Raw genomic sequence first — 25748 nt, 5'->3', positions numbered from 1 at the left:
AGTTACTTTTCATCACTGGTGTAACTGCAAATAGTCGCTGTCTGAGACAGTTGCTAAATGAGGACTACCTGTATAGCTTTGTTCTGGTTTCGGATCTGTTTGTACGTTAATATAATTTTGAGAAAAAAACATATTTAAGGATCTCAGTGTGATACTGAATTATATTCCTAAAATGCTGAATTTGTCATCTTTTGTAAAGCTTTGGTTTTATTGAGCTTGGGGTACAGCAGAGAGGATTATCATATACAACTGGAAAGTAAGTCACTCTTCTGACTTATGAATGGATCCAGGATATGCCAAGGCTGCAGATAAGACTACAAAATATACATTAAAAAAAATCTGGAAGAAGGTAGTGACAAACCACTTTCGTATTGCTGCTGGATGCGTTCGTGTAGTCCCCCAAAATCAATTTGGACTCAAGGAAGATTTGATCTTTGAAACTTCTTTATGTCGAGAGAACTGACGTGGTTACTTTGAACTCTCAAATTGTTCATGTTCTCTCTCTTATCTCTGTATTCCTTTAAACATTTCTCTTTGGCTGGCAACTTAATTGGCATTAGTGGTGTCTTCTGATGGTTGGCGCAGTGATAGTCACTTGGCAATTACTCAGCAAGGGCATTGCTGGTGGAGGCAAAAGGGTTATCGGGGAAGATCACAAGTTGGATGAGTTGGATGACATCCCTTTCTCATGTAATACCTCTGGATAATATGACTTGAATTCCCAGGATCCTTTGTTTCATGTAGAAACACTATTTTCACAAGGAAGCTGCAGCTGAAGAGGGCAAAAGATTTGAGACAATTAATTAGGCAATGACTTGTCTAATCTAGCGAGGTCCACAGGGTTGAAGGCTTTTGTCAAAATGAAAAAGCGTCATTGCATCATTGCAAGCCAAACTCGGCCCCTTTCATCTGTGCATGTGATGTGATGCATGTATAAAAGGGGTGGAGCTTACATTGCAACAGCATCTGCTTTTTGTCATTTATTTATTTATTTATCAAATTTATCACAGCCCACCTCCCCCTGAGGAGGGACTCTGGGCAGTTGCCCCCTACTGTGGACATCTCTGAGAAGTACAGCCTTATACAATGGCCTGTTATATATTGTTATAGCTTAAAAGGATTTATTTCTGGAGGACTAAATGCAGGGTTGCTGTACAAGTAGTCCTCGCTTAACAACCATTTGTTTAGCGATGGTTCAGACTTATGACAGTGCTGGAAAAAAACCCGACTTATGACTGGTTCTCACACTTACAACTGTTGCAGCGTCCCTGCAGTCACGTAATCACAATTTGGGCGCTTGGCAACTGGTTCGCATTTATGACCGTTGCAGCATCCTATGGTCACGTGATTGTCATTTTTAACCTTCCTGGCCAGCTTCTGGCAAGCAAAATCAGTGGGGAACTGTGTGATTCACTTAATGACCATGTGGTCTGCTTAATGCCCACAGTGGTTCACTTAACAACCGCTGCAAAAAAGGTCATAAAATCGAGTCAGATTTGCTAAATGACTGCATCGCTTAGCAACCAAAATTCAGGTCCCAATTGTGGTTGTTAAGGGAGGACTACCAGTCATATCTGTGGTCAAATGGAGAACTGAACTTGGCTCTCTTAGCCTCCGTATCACCATGCCTGTATCCAATGTAGGTCTTGTGGGACTGGGCAGGACTGGACATTTGAAGGCAGAAGGATGCTTTGGAGCATGTAAGGGTGCTCATGCCGCACCTGTCTGCAGCTAATTTAAAGCTTGAGCATGGTCCTCTCCTGCAGTTGCCATGTGATCCTGGGGAAAGGATTAGGTTGAAGGAATTGCAAAATCTGCAATGTGAGTGCCCTACCATCTGCTCTGAAGCACCTTTTTGCATCAAAAAGCCAAGACATTGCACAGCCTTACGTCTTACACTTTCTTGAGAGGTAGCGCGGTACCTTCCATGGGTTTAGAAGAACAGCTTTTAAAAGATCTGCCTTAGAATATTATTTCCATATTGATAGGAATATAGGAAGCTGCACTGAACTGCTAATACTCATGGCTCTTCTCTCCTTTCTTTTCCACATTCAGTTATTTCTTCCTGTCCATTCAAATTTATTCTCTCTTTCTCTTTCCTGTCATTCCAAGTTATTTTTCCTCCTTATTTTGGCTAGAAAGGGAGAGGGAGAGAGAGTGTGTATGGATCTACACAGGTGAGAGAAAAATTACTGTTCTAAACCATTTTTAATTATTTTGGAGAGCATATTTTTGATTTATTGTATGCACTATTTTTATTTCTTTTTTTTAATTTTTACCTTCAGAGGTAATTATTTGGTAGGAAAACAGGCATGTTATTAATCATGATAGCAAACCATTTATCATTCTGGTCCTTCCCCTATTTTCTGTTATTTACAGCTTTCCCATTTTTTGTGGCATTTTCCTCCCTTTTCAAGAACAGAAGTAAATATTACTGCTCTGAGAGATCGTCACCTACAGTATGGAGCAGGACAAGCACCTCCTGTTTGGTTCTGAAACAAAAAGTGCTTTTAATTTGAAGAGGCCTCTCTTCCCCTTGGTAAATCAACAAATATAGTTTGACCTTAGGTGGACAGGAAAACAAGATGTGGTGATGTAATATGATGGTTGTTCCAGTGGTCTAAAGACATACACTGGTCTGATTTAGAACTCTGCAATCTGATGGAGTCCTTGCATCTTTCCTGACCTTTGAGAGGTTTTAAAATAATGCATCAGATCCCTCCCACAGTTCCTGTCTAAAAATGATACTGGTGTGTTTTCATGTGTTCTCCTTCCAGTCCTACATCAGTATGGAGTGAAAGGTGATTGGGCTTAGTTTGTTTCAGATGAACTGCTTTTTGGAACAAACTCTTGACAGATTCCCTTAAGCATATGGGAGCTATCTTGCTGGCTCAATTTTTATTTTTCACCAAGTTTCCAAAAGTAGACCATCATTAATGTCAAAAGCCCCTCCTGATCCTGAGGATTTGATATTCTGCAGCAGATGATTTCTGGATAGAATGGGCCCACTTTGTTGTCACCACTTGATTTCCTGAATGTGCATTTGGCTTGTGGTTTTAAATTTGTATCTTTGGGTTATAATTTCAAGAGCTTCCCTGTTTTATTTCAAGCAGCAGATGTTGCTGCTAAATCCAAATCTACTTTTAAACGTGGCTCCAAGAACAGCTTTAGAAATGACTAATCATCCCCATTTGGAATGAGGAACCACTAGAAGGCTATCTTTGTAGCTTGTCTAGACTCCCCAAAACTTGTGTCCTCCTAATATATCAGGCTTTGGTTCCCAGCTGTGTTGACAGAGAATTTTGGGAGCTTCAGCTCAGTGTATTGGTTGATTGAATGTCTTCCAAGGGTTTAGCAGAGTTCATAATTACATTTTCATTATTCTGTGCTTGCAAAACCTTGTAAGTGTTTGCCAGTAAATTCCCTGGCACTTCTGTTTGGCTTCACAATGGGCCAGAATTTTGGCACAAGGGTGCCCTCATCCAAAACTAGTTCTAGCCGCTCATGACATCTTCCAGTCAAGCTATGTAAGAAGAAGTGTCATGTTCTGCTGTAGGAGAAGAGCTTCTGTTATGCTCTAATGTGTTATCTCTTGATCTTCTAATTTAACCATCATGAGATCAAGCTTACAAATCTAGATTGACTCTTTTGGCACCAAAGAAAGATGAGTATTTCATCTCATTCCCATCCAATATCCATTGGAATGGACTATGGAAAAAGGATTATGCACAAGCTATTTTTTAAAGTAAGCTTTTTGTTGTGGTTGCATTCCTGCATCTCCCGTATAACTGGACGCAAGCATTCAAACATTGGAATTAAACATTTGATGGGACTGAAAGCAGATCTGATTTGAGTAATCGAAAATGGTGTTACACATACCTCCATACTGGCTTTGTAGAGTTCATCTGACTTTGGGGTAATTTGCTGCATAGATGCCTCATTGTGGATGTAGTGGCTGGAGGTGAACTAGCCATGTGCTTCTGTGCTTTTCTACATAGAAATAAAATGCAAAATTAGTTTTCCCTCCCAGATAGTGCGACAGCTGCAATGGGAATTCAGCTTAAAGGCCTTTGATGATTTGTGTTGGGGATGCCTTTACCTGTGACTAATTTATATATTTGGGATTAAGTTAAACATTCGTAATTGGAGCCAGTGAATTTGCAGCGCTGACTTGGAGCTGTTAAAAAGAACGATGGGATGTTTGCTTACTATGTATGGAAGTCATGATCATCCGGTTGTTGACATGATTTAATATTCAAGGCTGGGGATCAGGGGCCTGAAAAAGCTTTGGATTCTTCACTGAAAACAATTCCAGATTCGACCACCAGTTTCTACTGATTTACCTTGAGGTTTATTTGTGGAGTTGTTATTTTCTCAGCAAGGCTTGCCTGCCAAGAATTCAGGAGTAAGGCTCTCATCCAGCTACTACCCAGCTACTAATGTTAATAAGAGAAAAAGTTTTGGTATGTAACTGGAAATCCTTCTCTGTAGGAATCAGTTTTATCCATCACTTGATTTTCCTGGGCATTCCACCTGGCTGGTTTGCGTGTTCAATTCCAGTTTTTGAAAACTATTTTAGGCCTGTAGAACCTAACATTTCTTTTAGGTCTGTAGAACCATTTTCTTGTTTTATACATCATCTTAATATCCTGGGAAAAAGAACAGTATACAAGTATTTTAATAAGAACAACTGCTGTGGAGATTAGATTATACATTCAGAGAAAATGTATGGAGTTACTGAATTAATAAAAGCATGCGCGCAAACAACATCACTGCATTACTTCTCTATAATCACAGGCAGTTTTGCAGCTGTCCTTTGACGTGGTCCCTGGAAACAGGCAAGGGCTAAGCAGAAATTCCTAGAGATTTGGATTATCATGGCTAGGAACTGAAGCTTTATTGTTACACTGGAATGGCAGCCATAAAGTTGACCGTCTCTTAATAGGCAGGGCTAGTGGTTCAATCTTTATACCCAGTTGCACTTCACCTTCTTACGAGGGTAGGGTTTTTGAGTTCTCTTTTGGTTTTGGTGCAAAAGAGACTGGACACCAGCTTTTTGGAGGCATCTGCTCATATCATACTTGACTGGTGCTTTCCAAAGCTCTTGTCAGGTGCTATAGACACTCCAGATGTACACATGGGTTTAAAAAAACAGGACTAATGTTCTCCTGGATAAGTGCATGTTAGCAGAGCAAAGAAATGGACCAGAGAAATGGAGAAAAGCTGCAGGATGTAGGCTAGTGGGGGAGAGACCTTTGTTCCCAGTCAAGCATTTTGGTGGCTCCTTACTCGCTTCTGAATCCGGTTCAGAACATCGGATGCAGAGAGTAAAGAGGATGACCTTGATGGGGTGAGGAGAGTTCTGTTAAGAAACCAGTGGAGGAGCTAAACATGGCTTGAATCCAAAACAAGAAGAAGGAATGTGTAATTGTCTCAGACACCTCCCTAATTCACAGGACTATAAGAAGGGAGGAGGCAATGCATAATCAGACTTGCAAGATTCTGTTAACAATAGTCCATCTTAATAAAAGTAGTTTTAGGCTTTAGTTTCTTGGTCTGGTCTACATCGTGGGGTTGACACCAGAGCCCTAAACAGCCTGGGTCTTAAATACACAAAGGAGTGCCTGTTCCCATATCAACCTGCAGATATCACCTAAGATGCCAAATAAAAAATGTTTTATGCACTCAGGTATTAAAGGAGCCAGTTTGGTCTAGTGGTTAAGGTTCTGGGCTAGAAACCAGGAGATTGTGAGTTCTAGTCCCTCCTTGGGCATGAAAGCTGGCTGGGTGACCTTGGGCCAGTGACTCTCTCTCAGCCCAACTCACCTCACAGGGTGGTTCTGGGGAAAATAGGAGGAGGAAGGAGTATTAGGTATGTTCCGTGCCTTGAGTTATTTGTAAAAATAATAAAGGTGGGATAAAAATAAATAAAAAGAAAGAAAGAAGGAAAATTAAAAGAAAACATGAGTGTTGCTGATTTCCCTCCGCCCTTTTCATGAGGGTAATAGTATTGCTTGGGGGGGCAGTATTTTATGTCATTGCACACTAGCATGTGATTAAAATAAGAGATTTTAGCTGGTTTTAATGATCCAGTTGTTTAATTTTATTATTTGTGATGTTTTGTCAGCCACCTAGACCTACAAAATGGGAGGAGTGGCTTATAAATGTGAAATAAGTCATATATAATGATCGTAAAGAGCAGTATGCCAGTTAAGTCAAGTTTTTTGCTTGTTTGTTTGGAAGTTTTTTAATAGAAGTGCTAACCCAGACATCCTAAAGGCCACAGTGTTTCTCTGAACTGAATTATCAGTCCCCTTCCCATATAGCTTTGGAGAAGAGATGGAGTAAGGGTAAACTGGTAATGTTTATTTAAGATACATAATTATTAGATCAAGGCTGCAATAAAGTTTAAACTTCATATTTTCTACTCTGTACTTATATAGAGCAACACTATATAGTAGTTAATTTCAGAGTCAGGTGTGGGATTAGGATCAGGGAATTACAGTTCAAGCCATGAAAATTCACTGGGTGACACACACTCTCAGCCAACCCACCTTACAGGGTTTTTCTTATAGGGATTAAATGAAGGGAAATCCCCAGGTAAACTGCCTTTTGCTCTTGGAGAAAGACAAGACACAAATCTAACAAACAAATTTTATTGGAGCCTAAGTCCCTGCCTACAGTTGTGGCTGCTGTGCTTTATCAATGTTATATCACGTTTTAGATCCATCAGATAAATTTTTATTTCAGTCATTGACCATATATGTAAATACATTTGCACATACAGCCACAGCCTTGCTGTTCATTAATCCAGGAAATTCTTATCATGTATTTGGCCTCCATAAATTTCTGTTATAAGATACTGCTATTTAAAAATAGGTATTTGTATCACAAAATAGCCTTTTTCCAGAACCTGGGAAGACCTTCATATTGCTGTTTATTTTGTTTGTTGTTTTTAATAGACTTCTTTCTTTAATTTGGCTTCAAGTCGTTTGAGTCATTGCTTGAACTTGTAGCAAAGCAAGGAAATAAAAATTACGCAAACCTACGGCTTTATTTCCCAATAATTCTAATCTGTGGAAGAACATCAGATCCCATTAGGATTTGGGAGATTAAACTGTGCATTAGTTAAGAGGACATCTAGAATTGCAACAGGTAACCCTTTCAAAATCTTCTGCAAAGTAGCATAAAAGATTAGCAGGGATTTTTGTTTTCATCTGTCACTCTTGGATTATATATTACAATTTCAAAAAAGTGGGTGATTCAACAGGGTCTGCCTGTCTTGAAATTATGGGAAGCTTTCTTTAAAGTATATGTTATATGTGATGAACCTTTTAATGAATGCCTATTGTGGAAGGTTGAGCATGCATCCATCTTGTGTCATGATATGTTGTCATAGTAAGTTGGAGATGCTGCCACAAACTGGGTTCATTATTAGCTTGGCTCAATCCATCTGTCAAATCAGTTGTGGACTTTGCTCATCATACATGACCAAGAGGTCTGCTTGCTCGTGTTTGTAGCATGCCTGAAAAATCCAGGAAGACAAAGCATGGCTGTTTGGAGATCAAGCTGAAGACATTTTGGTGGCAAAACATTGCCCTTTGTTCCTATTGGGGAAATAACTGATTACTGTAATAAATTTCGATCTCCCTCATTTGGTAGGGTGTGTGCTATATTACAGCTTCAGTCCATTTTTTTGTAGCCTTCACTCTGACTGAAAGGAACAAAGCTTAAGGAGGATTATATCTTGGCTGAGTATGGCCTGTGCCTGTGAGGTCCATGTTTATGTCAAAGAAGTCCTAACACTTCATTACCAATTGTATTGCAGGGTTATTTAACGAGCACTTTTTCATTTACTAATTTTCTTCTCTGCTTGCGTCTGCTGATTTCCATTCTTTTCCTTTCATGCTTTTGCTGGCAAAGCAGCTGAACTACCACCTGTTAGTCACTTCTTTAGTCCCTTAGTCATTTCCTCTGATTAACAACCCTCCCTAAAACCACAGCTTGAGGGTTGCTGTCTGCGAGGTCTGTCTAATCAATAGATATAGTATGTTCCTTCCAGGAGCAAAAACTTTGGGTAGTTGCTTCTGACTCAGAATTGAATCAGTTGCTATAAGGATGTTAACAAGGTGCCCAAGGCCCTTTTTTCTTGCCAATCTGTAATACGTTGTGCTTATATTCAAGTATTTTAGAACTGGGAATGAAAATATTGATAGATCTTATCCTGAAGTCAGAGTGGAAGCCTCAATTTCTTTAGTTTGCTATTCTGAATATAATTTTCTTCGAGAAACCAATTCAGCATTTCAGAGTAAGCCTATCTGAGGAGTATCTCTTAATGGAGACAAAATTGAGTCTCAAGATAATCAGTTTGGATGTCTTTCAAAGAAATGTGATAGAGGAAAATTAAGCAATAGAATGAATTTTAAAATTGTATGCATCCTACTAATTTATATAATCAGTATATGCTTAATCCTTGGGAGAAGAGCAATGACAAATCTCGATAAAATAGTTAAGAGCAGAGACATCACACTGACAACAAAGGTCCGCATAGTTAAAACAATGGTGTTCCCCGTAGTAACATATGGCTGCGAGAGCTGGACCATAAGGAAGGCTGAGTGAAGGAAGATCGATACTTTTGAACTGTGGTGTTGGAGGAAAATTCTGAGAGTGCCTTGGACTGCAAGAAGATCAAACCAGTCCATACTCAGGAAATAAAGCCAGACTGCTCACTTGAGGGAACGATATTAAAGGCAAAACTGAAATACTTTGGCCACATAATGAGAAGACAGGACACCCTGGAGAAGATGCTGATGCTAGGGAGAGTGGAAGGCAAAAGGAAGAGGGGCCGACCAAGGGCAAGATGGATGGATGATATTCTAGAGGTGACGGACTCGTTCCTGGGGGAGCTGGGGGTGTTGATGACCGACAGGAAGCTCTGGCGTGGGCTGGTCCATGAAGTCACGAAGAGTCGGAAGTGACTGAACTAATAAACAACAACAACAATTTATATAGAATTTGAAATCTACTGTTGTTAGACTGAAGCCTTTATTCCACTTAGGATTTGGACTTTGCTCACTCTTGGCTCTTTATTTTGCATTTTTAATATCATGCGCAGATAGTTTGGGAGCTTTGTTGGACCCAAACTCACATATACATGTTAAAACAAAGGATAAAATGTTTGCCAAATGGGTTTGTTTTGGGATCCATTTGGAATCTTGAGGGCATGTGATGGTGCAAAAATGCAAAATTGCAGCCAGGGGAAGTTGGCTGGTATGCAAAGTGGTTGCCATGGTAAGCAGGGCCATTCGCTAAACACCTGCTTATCAATAAGTGAACTACCTCACCAGGGTTTTCTGTACCACTCCAGTGAGGCCATTGTTGAGGGCAAAGATAACTCTAAAATAAGATGCTAAAGACTGCTGGTTTGCAACCATGCTAGGTTCCCATTGGATTATTTTTTATGTAATAACATCTTTTGTATATCTGGGACATGCTTGAGCCACACTGATGCTTGAAGGCACCACTTCGCTTATTTTTGTCCCGTGGCAATAATGTGTGAAATCTACATGTGTCCTACATGGTTAGAAAACCTTCGTGATCACATATCTAGGTCTGGCCCTTTGCAGGTATCATACCAAACAGAGCAATGAGAAGAGAGCACAGTGTAATGTATGCAACATGCTCAAGACATGAGGAGGGAATAAGGCCACACAGACATCGGGCTGGTAGAAATGTTCACAGGCTGTTCTGCATGAATGTTTTCTGTCTAGTTAAAAAATAGCTTTGCATTCAGGCTTCTGTTCTCCTCCCAGTAGAGGACTGACCTCTTTTAAGACTACTTATCAATCAATCAATCAATCAGTCAAAGTTTATTGATTAGCCCTTAGGCCATCTCAAAATACAACATTTAAAACACTAAACATTAATAAAACCCTATGTGAAATTAATATAAAAACAAATTAAGTGGGGAAGAGATAAAAATACAATGAATAAATATACATACGAGTGAAAATACAATTCATATTTCTGTGTCACCGCTACAATTTACCCCAATCAACCTCATGTATGCAGATCTCAACTGTATTGATTTGACTACTTTATTTATTTATCCAATTTGTCCCTGCCCATGTCCTCCCATCGGGGGACTCTGGACGGTTTACAATAATCAATTAAAGCAACAATAATACAATGAATAAAATATACAGTATAAAATTACAGCAATAAATAATATAAATAAGAGTAAAAAATAAAAAGTCCAAGTAGCAAAAGAATCTAAAACAGTCCAAGTATGGGAGGAGTGGTCTATAGCAGCCATCCCCATGTAGATCTATTCCCCTCTCTGCCCCAAGCGAGGCAGCAGAACCAGGTCTTCAGACTCTGCCGAAAGGCCAGGAGCGATGGGGCCACTCTCACCTCCAGGGGCAGCATGTTCCACAGGGTGGGCACCACTGCAGAGAAGGCCTGCTTCCTGGACCCCGCCAAATGAAATTCTCTTACCGACGGGGTCCTCAGCATGCCCCCTCTGCCAGATCCGGTGGGACGGGCTGATGTAATGGGGAAGAGGTGGTCCCTCAGGTAACCTGGCCCCATGCCATGTAGGGCTTTAAAGGTGATAACCAACACTTTGAATTGGACCCGGAAGCAGACTGGTACCCAATGCAGCTCGCGCAGCAGTGGTGTCACATGTGCCCTTCCAGGGGCACCAAAAACAGCTCGCGCAGCCGCATTCTGGACCAGCTGAAGCTTCCAGATACTTTTCAAGGGTAGCCCCAAATAGAGCGCATTGCAATAGTCTATATGAGAGATAACAAGGGTATGTGTCCTAACTACCAGGAAACACACTGAGACAATGAACTGGTCTCTAATATTTATTACTAGTACTTAACAAGAATCCTAACAAACTGAAGAAGCGTGGGAAAAACCCAGACATATAACCCCCAAGGGTTAAGGCGGTCCCGATCTGTGTCTGTTTGAATGGCTGAACAGTTCCTCAGTGCTACGCATGCGCTTGACAGTCTGGGTGGGAGCCCCCTGCTCGCCATCCTTACTCATGACAGTATGAGTGAGTGTTCGAAGGGCTTCCTGATCCAGGCTGCCACCTGCTCTTACGTACCAGGTTTTCTAGCACTTACAGTGAAGGTGCAGTTATTAAAAGTGTCTCCAATCTGGGGGTGTGAATTTATGATGCACGTTGTTTTTACAAGCATTTTGTGCTTGATAGGCTTTGGAATCTGGTAAAATGAGGGCTGATTTTGGATATCTGTACATACTTAAAACAGCACACTGGTTTTAGAATATGACTTAAAATATTTTTATCTGCTTCAGTATAAAGCATGGTTTTTCATCCAGGGTTCTGTGGCACTCTAGGGTTCTGCGAGAGGTCACTAGGGGTTCCCAGGGAGATCATAATTTATTTAAAAAAATATTTTTTAAAGAACTAGCCAGTTTGGTCTAATGGTTAAGGTGCTGGGCTAGAAATCAGGAGTCTTTGAGTTCTAGTCCTGCCTTAGGCATGAAAGCCGGCTGGGTGACCTTGGGCCAGTCCCTCTCTCTCAGCCCAAGAGCCAATCAGTCGTGGTTTGAGAGTTCTAGTCCTGCCTTAGGCACGAAAGCCGGCTGGATGACCTTGGGCCAGTCCCTCTCTCTCAGCCCAAGAGCCAATCAGGCATCGTATGAGAGTTCTAATCCTGCCTTAGGCACGAAAGCTGGCTGGGTGACCTTGGGCCAGTCGCTCTCTCTCAGCCCAAGAGCCAGCCAGGCGTGGTATGAGAGTTCTAGTCCCGCCTGAGGCATGAAAGACAGCTGGGTGAACTTGGGCCAGTCCCTCTCTCTCAGCCCAAGAGCCAATCAGTCGTGGTTTGAGAGTTCTAGTCCCGCCTTGGGCATGAAAGCCGGCTGGGTGACTTGGGCCAGTCCCTCTCTCTCAGCCCAAGAGCCAATCAGTCGTGGTTTGAGAGTTCTAGTCCCGCCTGAGGCATGAAAGACAGCTGGGTGAACTTGGGCCAGTTGCTCCCTCTCAGCCCAACCCACCTCACAGGTGCTGTTGTGGGGAAAATAGGAGGAGGAGGGAGTATTAGGTATTTTCGCCCCCTTGAGTTATTTATAAAATAATAAAGACGGGATAAAAACATTAAATAAAAATAAATAAATAAAATAAAATTTCAAATTTGGGCAACTTGATATTAAAGAGGTAAGTTTCATTCTTTATTTTTAGTTTAAGAACACTGTTAATGCATATATATTGGCCTGTGAAAGCAAGATCAGAATTGTGTAACTTCTGGCTTGTATTTGAGCCTGAATGGGCAGGGGTTCCCTGAAGCCTGAAAAAAATATTTCAAGGGTTCCTCCAGGTCAAAAGGTTGAGAAAGGCTGGTATAAAGTCTGAAGAGGGCTTACTAGATTTGCTGTCTTTTCTTCCTGAACTCAAAGTGGATTTCATGGGGACGCAATGTCCTTCCAACAATAATCCTGATGAGTGAGTTTGGGCTGAGAGGGAGTGACTCTGAGGTGCCTAGAAGCTCACCTGTGAGCTTCCATGGCTGAGGGTGGACTAGAACTGGGTTTCTCTAGTTCTAGTCCAACATCTTAACCATAACAACACACTGGGCTCTTAGGAATCTGTGATGGCTTAAATTGTGAGATAACCTTTTCATGAAATGCTCTTGATTTTTGTGTGGTATGCTTAGCTGTTTTTGGAAGACCTGTAACTTGCTTTGTATATGCAAGCTGATACAAGTCAAAAACTTGCTTAAAGTCAGTTTAGGTCTAATTTTGCAGAGCTAGTGTTGTCTCTGTGCACGCCTGGTGCATCAGTTACTGAAGTGCAAGTAAAAAAGATAAGCACTTAAAACAATCTTACTTGTCACACACACTTGCTGTGTTCTATCTGAGGGTGCATTTTTTATTATTTTATTACTTGGCAAGCAGTATTCATTGCTGCAGGCCTTATGCGCACAATTTAAAATTAAATTTGACACTTCCTTGAATAGCTGATTAGAAGTGTTGGACTATAATCCGTACCCAACATGGGCACTGATGATCGGAGTGTATTCTAGCACATACTGAGAATACCTGGTTGGGGGACACTATGCTGAAGTACTTCAAACAGGCACTGAATTTTCAACATTTTATATTGAAGAAGTAGTCAGGGGCTGTTATATTCTCCAGTTTGTAAGCAGAGGCAGGGATTCCAGATGTTACTGCAGAGAGGCAAAAATTGAAGTTGAATTTTTGTGTTCAAAGAGGGAGCAATTTTGCTGACCACTGAGGTAGTAATCAGACATTCAAGGCATATAAAAAAAGACTTCCAACTTGTCATTTCCTATTTTCAGCATAGGGTAGGAATTTTGTTAACAAATCCTGTTTCTTGCTACAGAACCTGCCTTCCCCTGAGAATGCTGGAAATGAAAAAAGATATCCTAGGATGAAAAGACAGATGAGTTTCTAGAGAAACAAGTAGAAATCCTCAAGAGTTAAACTGGTTAAAATGAATCAGTATGTTCTTCCTCTGTCCTGAAGATTGGCATCCGGTCTTCATAATGAGATAGTGTTAAAATCACAGTATTTCAAAATGTGTTCTATTACAGTTGTATGTTTCCTCCATGCCATGATGAGAATGCATTATGGAAGTACTATGAGAAATACTTCATTCAAAAATGTGTATTACTGGTTTGAGATTGCCAGCAGTTGCACAGAAGTTTTATCATAACACCTCCCCTCCCATTTCCAATACTGTTTGATATGTAATGTAGGGACTGTAATCTTTGCCAGCTTTTTCCTTCCTGGGAAAAGATGGTTAGGGCTGAAATAGTGAACTTGGAATTCCTTGAAATGTGATTCTGCTATAAACCCAGCAGATTAATTTTGGGAGGATGTGGGGGGGGGGGTCATCATAATTGTTTTAGCATTAGCTTCTTGTCTGCTGTGTAGAGATTAAAATATACTTACTGTATGACTTTTGAAAACCCTTTTGTATAGTCCCCATGGCAGCAAGGTAGATGGACTCAGTTATAGTGCACCGTTGGGAGACCTGAAAGAACAGGTTAGGAGTAGACTGTTATGGAGAAAATCTGTGTGGTGACAAGAGTCAAAAACGACTTGATGGTACATAATCGGTCAGTCATGGCAGCAGACTTGTATATTATGAGCAGCAGCTAGGTAGCAATACCTAACAAACCTTGGTTGATCTTGAACAGCTAAGTGGGTTTGACTTGAGTACTTGGTTGTAAGATAGACTGGGGGAAGTCAAAAGAAATTCCAGAAGAAAGAAATGGCAAACTACTTCCATATTGTTGCAAGAAAACTAAATATGTATCTACAAGATCAACCCAATAAACTCAAAGAGATCTGATTTGATATCAGCATGCTATGACATTTGGCCATAATTCATAATTTCACGATTGAATAAAATGGAACTTTTGGATAATCTGTAATATGTTAAATCAAAGAAAATTATATCAAAAGTTTTTTCTACGCCTGTAGATGTAATAGCTGCTGGATTCTGTCTGTTTTGAGATAAAACTATTGCATTAAGTATCTAGTATTAGCGGAATTTTCATGGCCCTGTAGAAATTCAGCTTTACAAAATATAGTATGGTTTTAAGTATGAATATAGGCAACAAGGTAGCCGTTAAACTCTTGGGGTCTACATTTATCATGGAAATTGGATCTATAATTGAAACACATAATAGGTTTCTTTAACCATGTCAAGAAGGATAAATAAAAGCTTCATTTAAAAATGGGAATGAGAATCTGTTAGAAAAGGCTTCATAGTATAAAAGTAAAGGTAAAGGTTTCCCTTGAGATTAAAACTTGATGTACTACTTATACCAACCAACTGATTTGAAACAGGACTCCCCGTTTGATGGTATTGTCTTCACAATGTAAGAAAAGTAATGGAAGACTGCCTGGAGGCAAATGGAGGTTTAATAAATTCAGAGCAGTGGCTATTTTTTCTGTTGTCTGCAGTTATGGAGAAGAGCTTCTAGTTCTACTGTTATTGAGAAGAGATCTTGCTTTATGTGGTCTGGCTTCTGGCAACCAGTTATTTGCCAATTATGAGCTTTTCTGAAAAACTGTGATTTAGAAGGCAGTGTTTAAATACTATAATAACGTATTGTGTCAAGGTGCACAAAAATATCAACCTTGTCTTATGTGAGCAGGTTCAGATGGAATAGTGATGGAGAGATGAGGGTTCCTGACTTTCATCAAGGGACATAAAGTCCTAGCAACAAATATATTGTGCTTAAAGTCCTACCCCAGTCAAGAATGTTAATACGGTTGAGTAAAACCTCTCTATTCAGTTTTAGCTCCTACAAAATATTGTTGGGAGTTGCACTGGTTCCTCTGGCCTCATTCATATACTGCTGGGCAGTGTTGAAACTCCTTCAGCATGAATTATTCCCACTGGGTTTTATGGACAAGGAATTAGAAAAGAAATATGGGAAATCAGTTAATTTCAGTATTAATAATATACAATATTAACTATGGCAAGATTATTGTATGCAAAAACTCGTAAAAGCAATGAAATGCCTACAGTGGAAGACTGGATTACAAAATTAACTGAACTTGCAGAAATGGGAAAGGTGACCAGTTCGGTCAGAGAAAAAAATGATAAAGACTTTTTTGAAAGTTTTTGTTGAAAGAAGAAAAAAAAACGAATTGATGATTTTGGGATTTGGGATTAAAAAGGGATGAAGATGTTGAGGAAAAGTTTAAGATGATAATTATTTAACAGAAGGGCAGAAGGCATAAGTTTTTAAGTTAGTTTCTCTCTCCTTTTGAAACATTCTAATAAAAATAATAATCTTCAGTATGATCCAATTTCACATTGTATCACTTCATGGGAATTATTTGAGTGAGACCGATAAGTACGACTTCTTCCCATGCCACCCTTTTGATCACCACCTAATCTGCCCAATTCACAGTTCACAAAAATATTATTATGGATTGGAGAAGTAGAATACATGGGTGTGATTTCTCTATTCCAGCTGTTGTATATGAAAAAGTCCTAAAGCAGGGTTTTTTAATCTTTCTGTGCCATGGACCCTTTGGAGTCTGGTGAAACCTATGGATCCTTTCTCAGAAAAATATGTTTAAACAAATAAAATAAAATCCATAGACATAGACTGTGCTACAAAAGAAACCAATTACTATTTATCAAAATATTAAAAAATGACAAATATGTTATACATATGGTCCTTGATTAATTAAATAAAACAAAAACAAGACAATGTCCTTATTAAGGTTATGATTTTAGATAGTGAGATTTATGGAAATTAACAAATGTTTTTAGAGGCTAGAAGCCATAAACTGTTGCCTACATTCATTACTGAATGAAAAGCTAAATTTGATAGGTTTGTGAAAATAAAGTTTAATTTTTTCCCATCCAAGCTGCATAGACCCCCCTGAAATCAATCCATGGACTCCCAACAAGTCCATGGACCCCAAGTTAAAGATCCTTGCTTTAAATTATTTGAGCTTTGGCCTGTACTAAGTTGCGTTGTCTTCTCCCATTTCCAGAATCTGCTGTTTATATGGATCAAGTTACCTTGAACAACTGCAGAGTTAAGAAGTTTGAAGTGCATCGACCCTTGTCAGCTATTCCGTTGTGAGTAGTCTGTTCACTTCTGCCTCCTTGCCTTCTCATTGACATTTATATAGAGGGGAATTTGCTGTTTCCCATGTTGTGAGCCATATCTGAATAGGCATTATGAACTGATCCATATATTTTGGTTGCCTTTTTACGTGGACCTAGAATGATTTCTCCCTTGATTGAGGAGCAAAGGATTAGTGTCTTCATCAACAAAGAGCATACATAACTTGGATGTTATGTAGAACAACATTAGGCATTATTTAGTAAGGGTGTAATGCTTAGAAAAAAATTTGAGGAAACTACCTTGGAGCTCAGCATCTCTCTACTATTTTGTCATTTTCCAGGTTTCTTCAGGAGCTAGAAAAAAGCTGCAGCTGCTTTAAGAGTTACATGAACTTTAATGAGTAGACTCCTTAAAGGTCAAGAGAGCCAGATGTTTTCATAATGTCTAGAGGTTATTGAAAACCACAGTAATTAAGGCTCAACTGGAACATATTCCCCATTGTAAAAAAAGGAAGAGGCCAGCATGATTTTTTGATGGTGTCTTGGAAGCTGTAGAAGTTCAGAAGGTCACCTTCAGGAAATTAAGTTCTATCGTAATGAAGAGAACAAAACAAACTAGAAAAAGAAAATATATGTAAAAAGGCAGAAAAATAGGATAAAGTTGCCCTGTGCAATACATAGAAAATCTAATAAATACATCTGCTATTCGAAAGATTACTACATAATTGTACATTCCATCTGAGTTTACTCATAAGCAATACGATTTTAGCATTCTGCAATGTTCTATTTCATCATATAATTTTCTACTGCCTTTTCTTTATCATGTCAGGAGAAAAGATGAATAGCTGTGAAGAAGGTGAATTTTCTTTTCTTGATGTGAATGAAAGCAGCCAAAAGAACATAACATTCCAACTTCAGTTTTGGAGTCTTTCAAAGTAGCTAAGTCTGTGATGACTAAAACTGAGGATATCTCATTTCTCAGGTTGAATTGTGAAAATAGATAGAAACATGTGACTGCACAGGGGCATCCACGGGGGGGTCAAAAAACGCCCAAATGGTGGCATTGATCATGGAGTTGTGTCTGCAACTTGACTTTTTTGACCCACCCTCCTTGGAAATGCTGTGGCTGAAGTATTTCATGGGGATGTAACATCTCTAGCTGAGTAGGTAAACTTCCATTCTTAAATTTGTGACTGTTCCATAAAATTAGACAATTTGTTTTAGGTAGAGTGTAGTTTAGTGGCCAATATTTTGTATTCAGAAAGCCTATAAGTTCGTTCTATGTCCTCCAGTGAAATAATCTTGGGCAGTGCTCCAGGTCAGACAATTGGGCCATATGCAGATTCTTTGGGAGGCAAGGCTGATAGAATCTCAAGTTAAGAGAATTAAGACTTTGAGGTTATTCAATGAATGCTAGCTATATTTTGTGTGTATGTAATTTGAAATTGACATTTTATTTTTACAATCTTTTATTTTGTGGAGTGTAACAAGTTCCTTTCACTAAGTTCCTCATGTAACACTTCTGGGCTCAAGGATATTGCTTAGGATTCATCGTGGGCATTCTCTTATACTTTTCATCTGGTGATGTTTTCTTGGACAACTCTATGGAGATTTTTCTTCTGTTATTTTTTAATCTCTTCAATATTTCTTTTTTGGTTCACCAGAGCCATCTCTTTGCTTTCTACACATCTGTTTGCTTTCTCAGACTTCCTATCTTCTGTACTTCAGTGTAGGAGTAGATCCCAGTGGATCCATGGATTTATGGTCTCTTCCTTCCTAACCTCAAACTGTTATGGAAACAAATGTTCTCTTGTGGTCTGCCTGTTCCTGGATGCTGTTATTAAGCCATATCATGAATGTTTGAAATGGGCAGATCTAGGAAGTGGAAAATGCCAGAACATTCTTGGAGGATATTTAGATCAAGAGGAAATCTCACTAAAGGCAATGTTTATTGAGGCAAAAGCTCATTCCAGCTACATAACTTTGGTCAGCAGCAGCTCAATGAAAATTTTTCTGGGCAATAATCTTAAAAAAAAATAAAAAATAAAACAAACAGGGAACTACTGAGCAATGCCATGGGTATATGGATGTTTGGCCATGAAACTGTGAGTAAAGTTTCTTATTCAAACAAGAATTAAGACTGATGCTTCTTGCCTTGATGAAAACCATCAGGATCTCAGTAGGGTGGAATGGCTCAACTTGTTTTTGTGACCCTTTCCTTCACATCCCTTTTATTCAACCCAGAAGGTCATGGTTGCACACAGCTTGAGAGTATCTTTTGCATACATAATGCAAAATAGGGTATGTTCAAGTACAGGCTATGAATGTATAATAATGGGTAACTGATATTATCCTAACTGTATGTGCATATCTGTTGTAATATATTATGACAATTACGTTCTGCTTTTGGTACATTCTGGTTACAGTTTTCATCTATAGGTTGCTAAGAAACACAAACTCTACACTACTATTTAGCCCATCTTTAATCCCAGTTTCCAGTATGGGATCCATTTTTTTTTTACCCTATTTTTCTTTTGACCTCTCTTAGTCTTTTCTACTCTCTGTACTTGCATTATCTTTTTCTTTCGTTCTTCTCCATTCAAAACTCTGTTAGTTGCACTGCTGGGTCAAGTTCAGTAAACATGAAATGCTTATTGGGGTGATTACAATCCAGGAATAGAGATTGAGTGTGGTAGCAGATATATGAGTAGCACAACACAAATATGCTTTGAAGAGAGAAGAAGGGTAATCCTTGGATCTATCCAAAAGCTCAAACAAGCTGCTACAGAAGGCCATTGGAATAGGTTCTCCAAGGTCTTGCCTTGAAATGGTGGGGACAGGCACCAAGAAGAATCCAGTACAGTAATGTGACTGATCCCAGAGTAGCTAGTGGGAGTCCCAAGAAGAGTTATCTTTTCTTTGTGAAGAACAGTGTACCCTGGATTGGTTTTTTCTGCAAGACAGTTTTCTTGTGTATCTTACTTTTAGGGTCTTGAGGTAAATCCAGTGCAGTTTGGATAACAGTGTGAATATTGTAGGAGGAGAAACGTATTAGGCAATGGTAGTGAAAGATCAGGAGGAGTCTGGTAGCACCTTTTCAAGCTAAACATCTTTATTAAAAGGCATATGTTTTCCAATATATGATTACTGTGACATAATTGCTACATGCACAGAGATGGAAAGATTCGACATTATGGAGGAATGGTTGGTGAAGATGATGGAACTTGCTGAGATGGCCAAATTGACTTCTTTGATCAGAGAAAAGAAGCTATCTACATTTATTGGTATTTGGAAACCTCTTAAGGACATTTTGTGTAAAAATGGTAAAAATTAACTTGTGATTTATGGTTTTGATGATAAGACAGGATAGATTATAGAAAGAGGAGTAATATGATGTAACTTTAGAGAAACTTAAAACTGCTGTAAATAATATTAGACGCCACTTCTTTATATCTTTTTTCTTCTTTTTCTTTCTTCAACTTTTTTCTTTTCTTGCACTTTTCCCTTTCCCTTTCATTGATTTCTTTTTCTTTTTTCTTCCTTACTTTATATTAGTTTGTGTTAGTTTTTATCTTCTTGTTTATAAGTTACATACATACACACAGACACACAGAGACAGACACACACACAAAAGTGCTTTCAAGAGCTACAGTTTACTACATCATGTTATACATTTTAATAAAATCTATGACTCTGAAAAGGGGCTACCAGACTCCTGTTAGTATGAAAATTCAATACTGACGTTGATTTATGTAACAATGTAAGTTACTAAGATTTACTGAACCAACTTCTGATTTGACATAAAGTGGCATATTAATACCTTTGGTGCAGCAGTATCAGAATGCTGTGGAATTAAACTCCATTTCACGTCTTCCTTCCCATTTTATGGTGAGGAAAGAATCTATTTTTCTCTCTTTTGCCTAGAAAATAGATGTTTTAAATGATAACGGCGTTCTGTGTCTGTGTTTGTTGTTTATTCGTTTAGTCTCTTCCGATTCTTTGTGACTTCATGGACCAGCCCACGCCAGAGCTTCCTGTGGGTCGTCAACACTCCCAGCTCCCCCAGGGATGAGTCCGTCACCTCTAGAATATCATCTATCCATCTTGCGCTTGGTCGGCCCCTCTTCCTTTTGCCCTCCACTCTCCCTAGCATCAGCATCTTCTCCAGGGTGTCCTGTCTTCTCATTATGTGGCCAAAGTATTTCAGTTTTGCCTTTAATATCATTCCCTCAAGTGAGCAGTCTGGCTTTATTTCCTGGAGTACGGACTGATTTGATCTTCTTGCAGTCCAAGGCACTCTCAGAATTTTCCTCCAACACCACAGTTCAAAAGCATCGATCTTCCTTCTCTCAGCCTTCCTTATGATCCAGCTCTCATAGCCATATGTTACTATGGGGAACACCATTGCTTTAACTATGCGGACCTTTGTTGTCAGTGTGATGTCTCTGCTCTTAACTATTTTATCGAGATTTGTCATTGCTCTTCTCCCAAGGATTAAGCGTCTTCTGATTTCCTGACTGCAGTCAGCATCTGCAGTAATCTTTGCACCTAGGAATACAAAGTCTTTCACTGCTTCTACATTTTCTCCCTCTATTTGCCAGTTATCAATCAAGCTGGTTGCCATAATCTTGGTTTTTTTGAGGTTTAGCTGCAAGCCAGCTTTGCACTTTCTTCTATCACCTTCATCATAAGGCTCCTCAGTTCCTCTTCACTTTCAGCCATCAAAGTGGTATCATCTGCATATCTGAGATTGTTAATGTTTCTTCCAGAGATTTTAACTCCAGCCTTGGATTCCTCAAGCCCAGCATGTCGCATGATGTGTTCTGCGTACAAGTTGAATAGGTAGGGTGAGAGTATACAGCCCTGCCATACTCCTTTCCCAATCTTAAACCAGTCCGTTGTTACGTGGTCTGTTCTTACTGTTGCTACTTGGTCGTTATACAGATTCTTCAGGAGGCAGACAAGATGACTTGGTATCCCCATACCACTAAGAACTTGCCACAATTTGTTATGGTCCACACAGTCAAAGGCTTTAGAATAGTCAATAAAACAGAAATAGATGTTTTTCTGAAACTCCCTGGCTTTTTCCATTATCCAGCGGATATTGGCAATTTGGTCCCTTGTTCCTCTGCCTTTTCTATACCCAACTTGTACATCTGGCAATTCTCGCTCCATGAATTGCTGAAGTCTACCTTGCAGGATCTTGAGCATTACCTTACTGGCATGTGAAATGAGTGCCACTGTTCGATGGTTTGAACATTCTTTAGTGTTCCCCTTTTTTGGTATGGGAATATAAGTTGATTTTTTCCAGTCTGATGGCCATTCTTGTGTTTTCCAAATTTGCTGGCATATAGCATGCATTACCTTGACAGCGTCATCTTGCAAGATTTTGAACAGTTCAGCTGGGATGCTGTCTTCTGCTGCTGCCTTGTTATTAGCAATGCTTCTTAAGGCCCATTCAACCTCACTCTTCAGGATGTCTGGCTCTAGCTCACTGACCACACCGTCAAAGCTATCCCCAATATTGTTATCCTTCCTATACAGGTCTTCTGTATATTCTTGCCACCTTTTCTTGATCTCTTCTTCTTCTGTTAGGTCCTTGCCATCTTTGTTTTTGATCATGCCCATTTTGGCCTGAAATTTACCTCCGATGTTTCTAATTTTCTGGAAGAGGTCTCTTGTCCTTCCTATTCTATTCTCTTCTTCCACTTCCACACATTGCTTGTTTAAAAATAATTCCTTATCTCTTCTGGCTAGCCTCTGGAATTTTGCATTTAATTGGGCATATCTCCCCCTATCACTGTTGCCTTTTGCTTTCCTTCTTTCTTGGGCTACTTCCAGTGTCTCAGCAGACAGCCATTTTGCCTTCTTGGTTTTCTCTTTCTTTGGGATGTATTTTGTTGCCGCCTCCTGAACAATGTTGCGAACTTCTGTCCGGAGTTCTTCCGGGACCCTATCTACTAAGTCCAGTCCCTTAAATCAATTCTTCACCTCCACTGCATATTCCTTAGGAATATTAGTGAGCTCATATCTAGCTGATTTGTGGGTCTTTCCTAATCTCTTTAGTCTGATCCTAAATTGTGCAATAAGAAGTTCGTGATCGGAACTACAGTCAGCTCCAGGTCTTGTTTTTACTGACTGTATAGATGTCCGCCACCTTTGGCTGCAAAGGATGTAGTCAATCTGATTTCGGTGTTGTCCATCTGGTGAAGTCCATGTATAAAGCCGTCTCTTAGGTTGTTGGAAGAGAGTGTTATGCAGAGTGAGTTGTCTTGGCAAAATTCTATCAGCCTATGTCCTGCTTCGTTTTGTTCTCCCAGGCCATGCTTACCTGTAATTCCAGGTGTCATTTGACTGCCCACCTTAGCATTCCAGTCTCCTGTGATGAAAATAACATCTCTTTTAGGCGTGTTGTCCAGTAGGTGCTGCAGATCCTCATAGAACTGCTGTACTTCAGCTTCTTCAGCATCTGTGGTTGGGGCGTATATTTGGATCACTGTGATGTTAGATGGCTTGCCCTGAATTCGTATTGGGATCATTCTATCATTTTTTGGATTGTATCCAAGCACTGCTTTAGCCACTTTACTATTAATTATGAAGGCTACTCCATTTCCTCTGTGGTCCTCTTGTCCACAGTAGTAGATCTGGTGGTCATTTGATGTGAAGTGGCCCATTCCAGTCCATTTCAGTTCACTGACACCCAAAACATCTATCTTTAATCTTGATGTCTCACCAATAACCACATCCAATTTGCCCTGGCTCATAGATCTTACATTCCAGGTTCCAATGGTGTGTTGATCTTTAGAACATCAGATTTGCCGTTCACCACCAGCACCGTCGGCCGCTAGCCGTCCTTTCGGCTTTGAGCTAGTTGCGTCATCACGTCTGGGGCTAGTTGAACTCATCCTCTGTTCCTCCCCAGTAGCATTTTGACCATCTTCTGACCTGGGGGTCTCATCTTCCGATGGTATACCAACATATCTCTGGTTGTACTGATCCATTTAGTTTTCACAGCAAGAATACTGGGGTGGGTTGCCATTACCTTCCCCAGGGATCGCATTTAGTCTGACCTCTCTGTCATGACCTTCCCGTCTTGGGTGGCCCTTCATGGTTTAGCTCATGGCATCATTGAGGTGCTCAAGCTCCAGCACCACGACAAGATAATGATCCTTTGCTGAAGGTGTGTCTGTGTTACATGTATAAAGTATTGTATACTCTTTGCAGTTAAACAAATGGACATGATAATATGTGTGTTTAACATTAACCTATGTAGCATTCTTTGAAATATAAATGTAGTGCAGATCTATCACCCTAAGCATCTTAAAACCATGTAATTAGAGAAAACAAACTCTGCATTGAATTCACTTACTAGGCTACCTCATAAAAACCCACCCCAAAAACTGCTCATTTATGATTTCTGAAAAACTGCTCATCTATGATTTCTGAAGGTATAATAATTAATTCGAATTTGCATTTGGAGATCTGTCAGTTTACAGCAATCCCAATTTACAAGTGCAAATTACAAAATTTGGTTCTTAGGATTCCCTTAAGTTAGCTTTTCTTCTAGGTACAATTATGGAATCTTTGTGAAGGTTAAAAACCTTGTTGGCCTCGTGGGCTGAGAAACTTCTATGAGTTGTTACAAGTTTTTTTTTTTTATTATTTGGGAGTTTTATTGAAAAATATCGCCTCTCTGTGAACTTATTTATTTTAGGAACTGAAAAATGCATTGTAGTTCCTTAGTGTTTGTCCTGCTTGATTGCAAGTCTGCTTGTTTTTGCACTTCATTTGCTGCTGTTCTTAGAACGGAGCTCTCAATGCATGATGCAACAAGGGGTTTTGTTCCTCAGCTGGCTTGTTGTAGAACCTGACACTAATTTGGGCTGAGAGGGAGTGACTGTCCCAAGTCACCAGGTGGCTTTTCATGTCCAGCTCCTTAAATGCCACACCTTACTGGCTCTCAGAAAAATGTGCATTTAAGCTGATTCACAGCTAACTTTCTGCTTTATTTATTATTCCATCAATCCCAATCACTGGAATTGATTGATCCTCATGGGATATGTCGGTCAGCTCATCTGGAAGGCACCAACTTTGGGAAAGTCTGCACTGGTTTATCTTCCGAATTATCTGATATAGTATTTTCTGAAACTTATGTTTATCCTGGCAAAGAGAAAAGATATGCAGAAAGAGTTGAATGTCTTTAATGCAACTTGGACGGTTTTTACTTTATATACTCAACTAAGTATAGTTTGCCTCAGTGTCACCTCCCTACACTTGCCAGTTGTCACCATGTATTCTGAGTAGGTGGCGCGTTGAAAACACACCCGTGTTGTAATTTTAACCATGGAAACCAAACATGGATAATTTAAGTACTAAATATAAACATCACATGAAAACAATTATTTTATTTCTAGTATGAATCTTCAAGAATCTTGTCTCTAAAGAAAAGGTTCCAGGGAGGAATATTTGCAAAGCATACTTGCATCTTGACTTGTTTACGAGCTTCTCAAGGCCAGCCACCAAGACTTTGATTTCATCCAGCAAGGTAGTTTTTATGCTGTTATCTTGTTATATAGGCTTGCGGACAAATGTTTTGTGCGAGTATAACATTGGAAGAGTTTGACCTGCTTGTAAGCTACTGCATCTGGTGGTTTTTATCATTGTGGTTTCAGAGGCATTTCGTTAGCGTCTCACCACATTTTTCTTCATCAGTTGCTTGATGCACATAAATGGTGTATTGAATTCCCAGTGTTTGCTTTCAAATAATCATTGTATATTTTATATAGGACAAGAACTGGACTGGCACTGGAAAATGTTTTTGTTCGGATTGGTCAAAAAAGGAAGAAATCCCAGTCGAAGTCGTACTTTGTAATGTGAAAACAGATCTTGGTTTTCTATCCTTTGTCCATGATTTCCATCCAGGAATTGTAGAAGAGAAAGTTGTTGAGTTGCTCACTACTGACTGTTTAAAATCCCTAAATGATTGTGACTGGGGTTCATGCGATATGTATGAATATATATTAAATTAGTTTGAAGCTTATACTTTAGAGATACCCTAAGATGATCCTTGGTGTAAGGTGTGTGTTGCAATGGGCATTCTTTTAAAAATAATGTAACTGCTCTTGTTCCATGGTGCAGCACGAAGAACAAC

At 39.5% G+C, this 25748-nt stretch overlaps 1 protein-coding gene across 2 annotated transcripts in view; it reads left to right on the top strand.

Moving 5' to 3' along the window:
• The window catches only part of PPFIBP1 (PPFIA binding protein 1), a 128603-nt gene that overhangs the window by 23745 nt on the left and 79110 nt on the right, over window positions 1-25748 (top strand). For both annotated transcript variants that reach the window (XM_063308118.1, XM_063308117.1), the window contains exon 2: window positions 16522-16609. The gene's annotated coding sequence lies outside the window, so the exon portion shown is untranslated. The remainder of the gene's footprint in view (window positions 1-16521; window positions 16610-25748) is intronic.

The sequence above is a fragment of the Candoia aspera genome, chromosome 7 (assembly GCF_035149785.1).
Source record: "Candoia aspera isolate rCanAsp1 chromosome 7, rCanAsp1.hap2, whole genome shotgun sequence".
Classification (NCBI taxonomy): domain Eukaryota; kingdom Metazoa; phylum Chordata; class Lepidosauria; order Squamata; family Boidae; genus Candoia; species Candoia aspera.
This window is presented reverse-complemented; position numbering and strand designations above follow the sequence as displayed.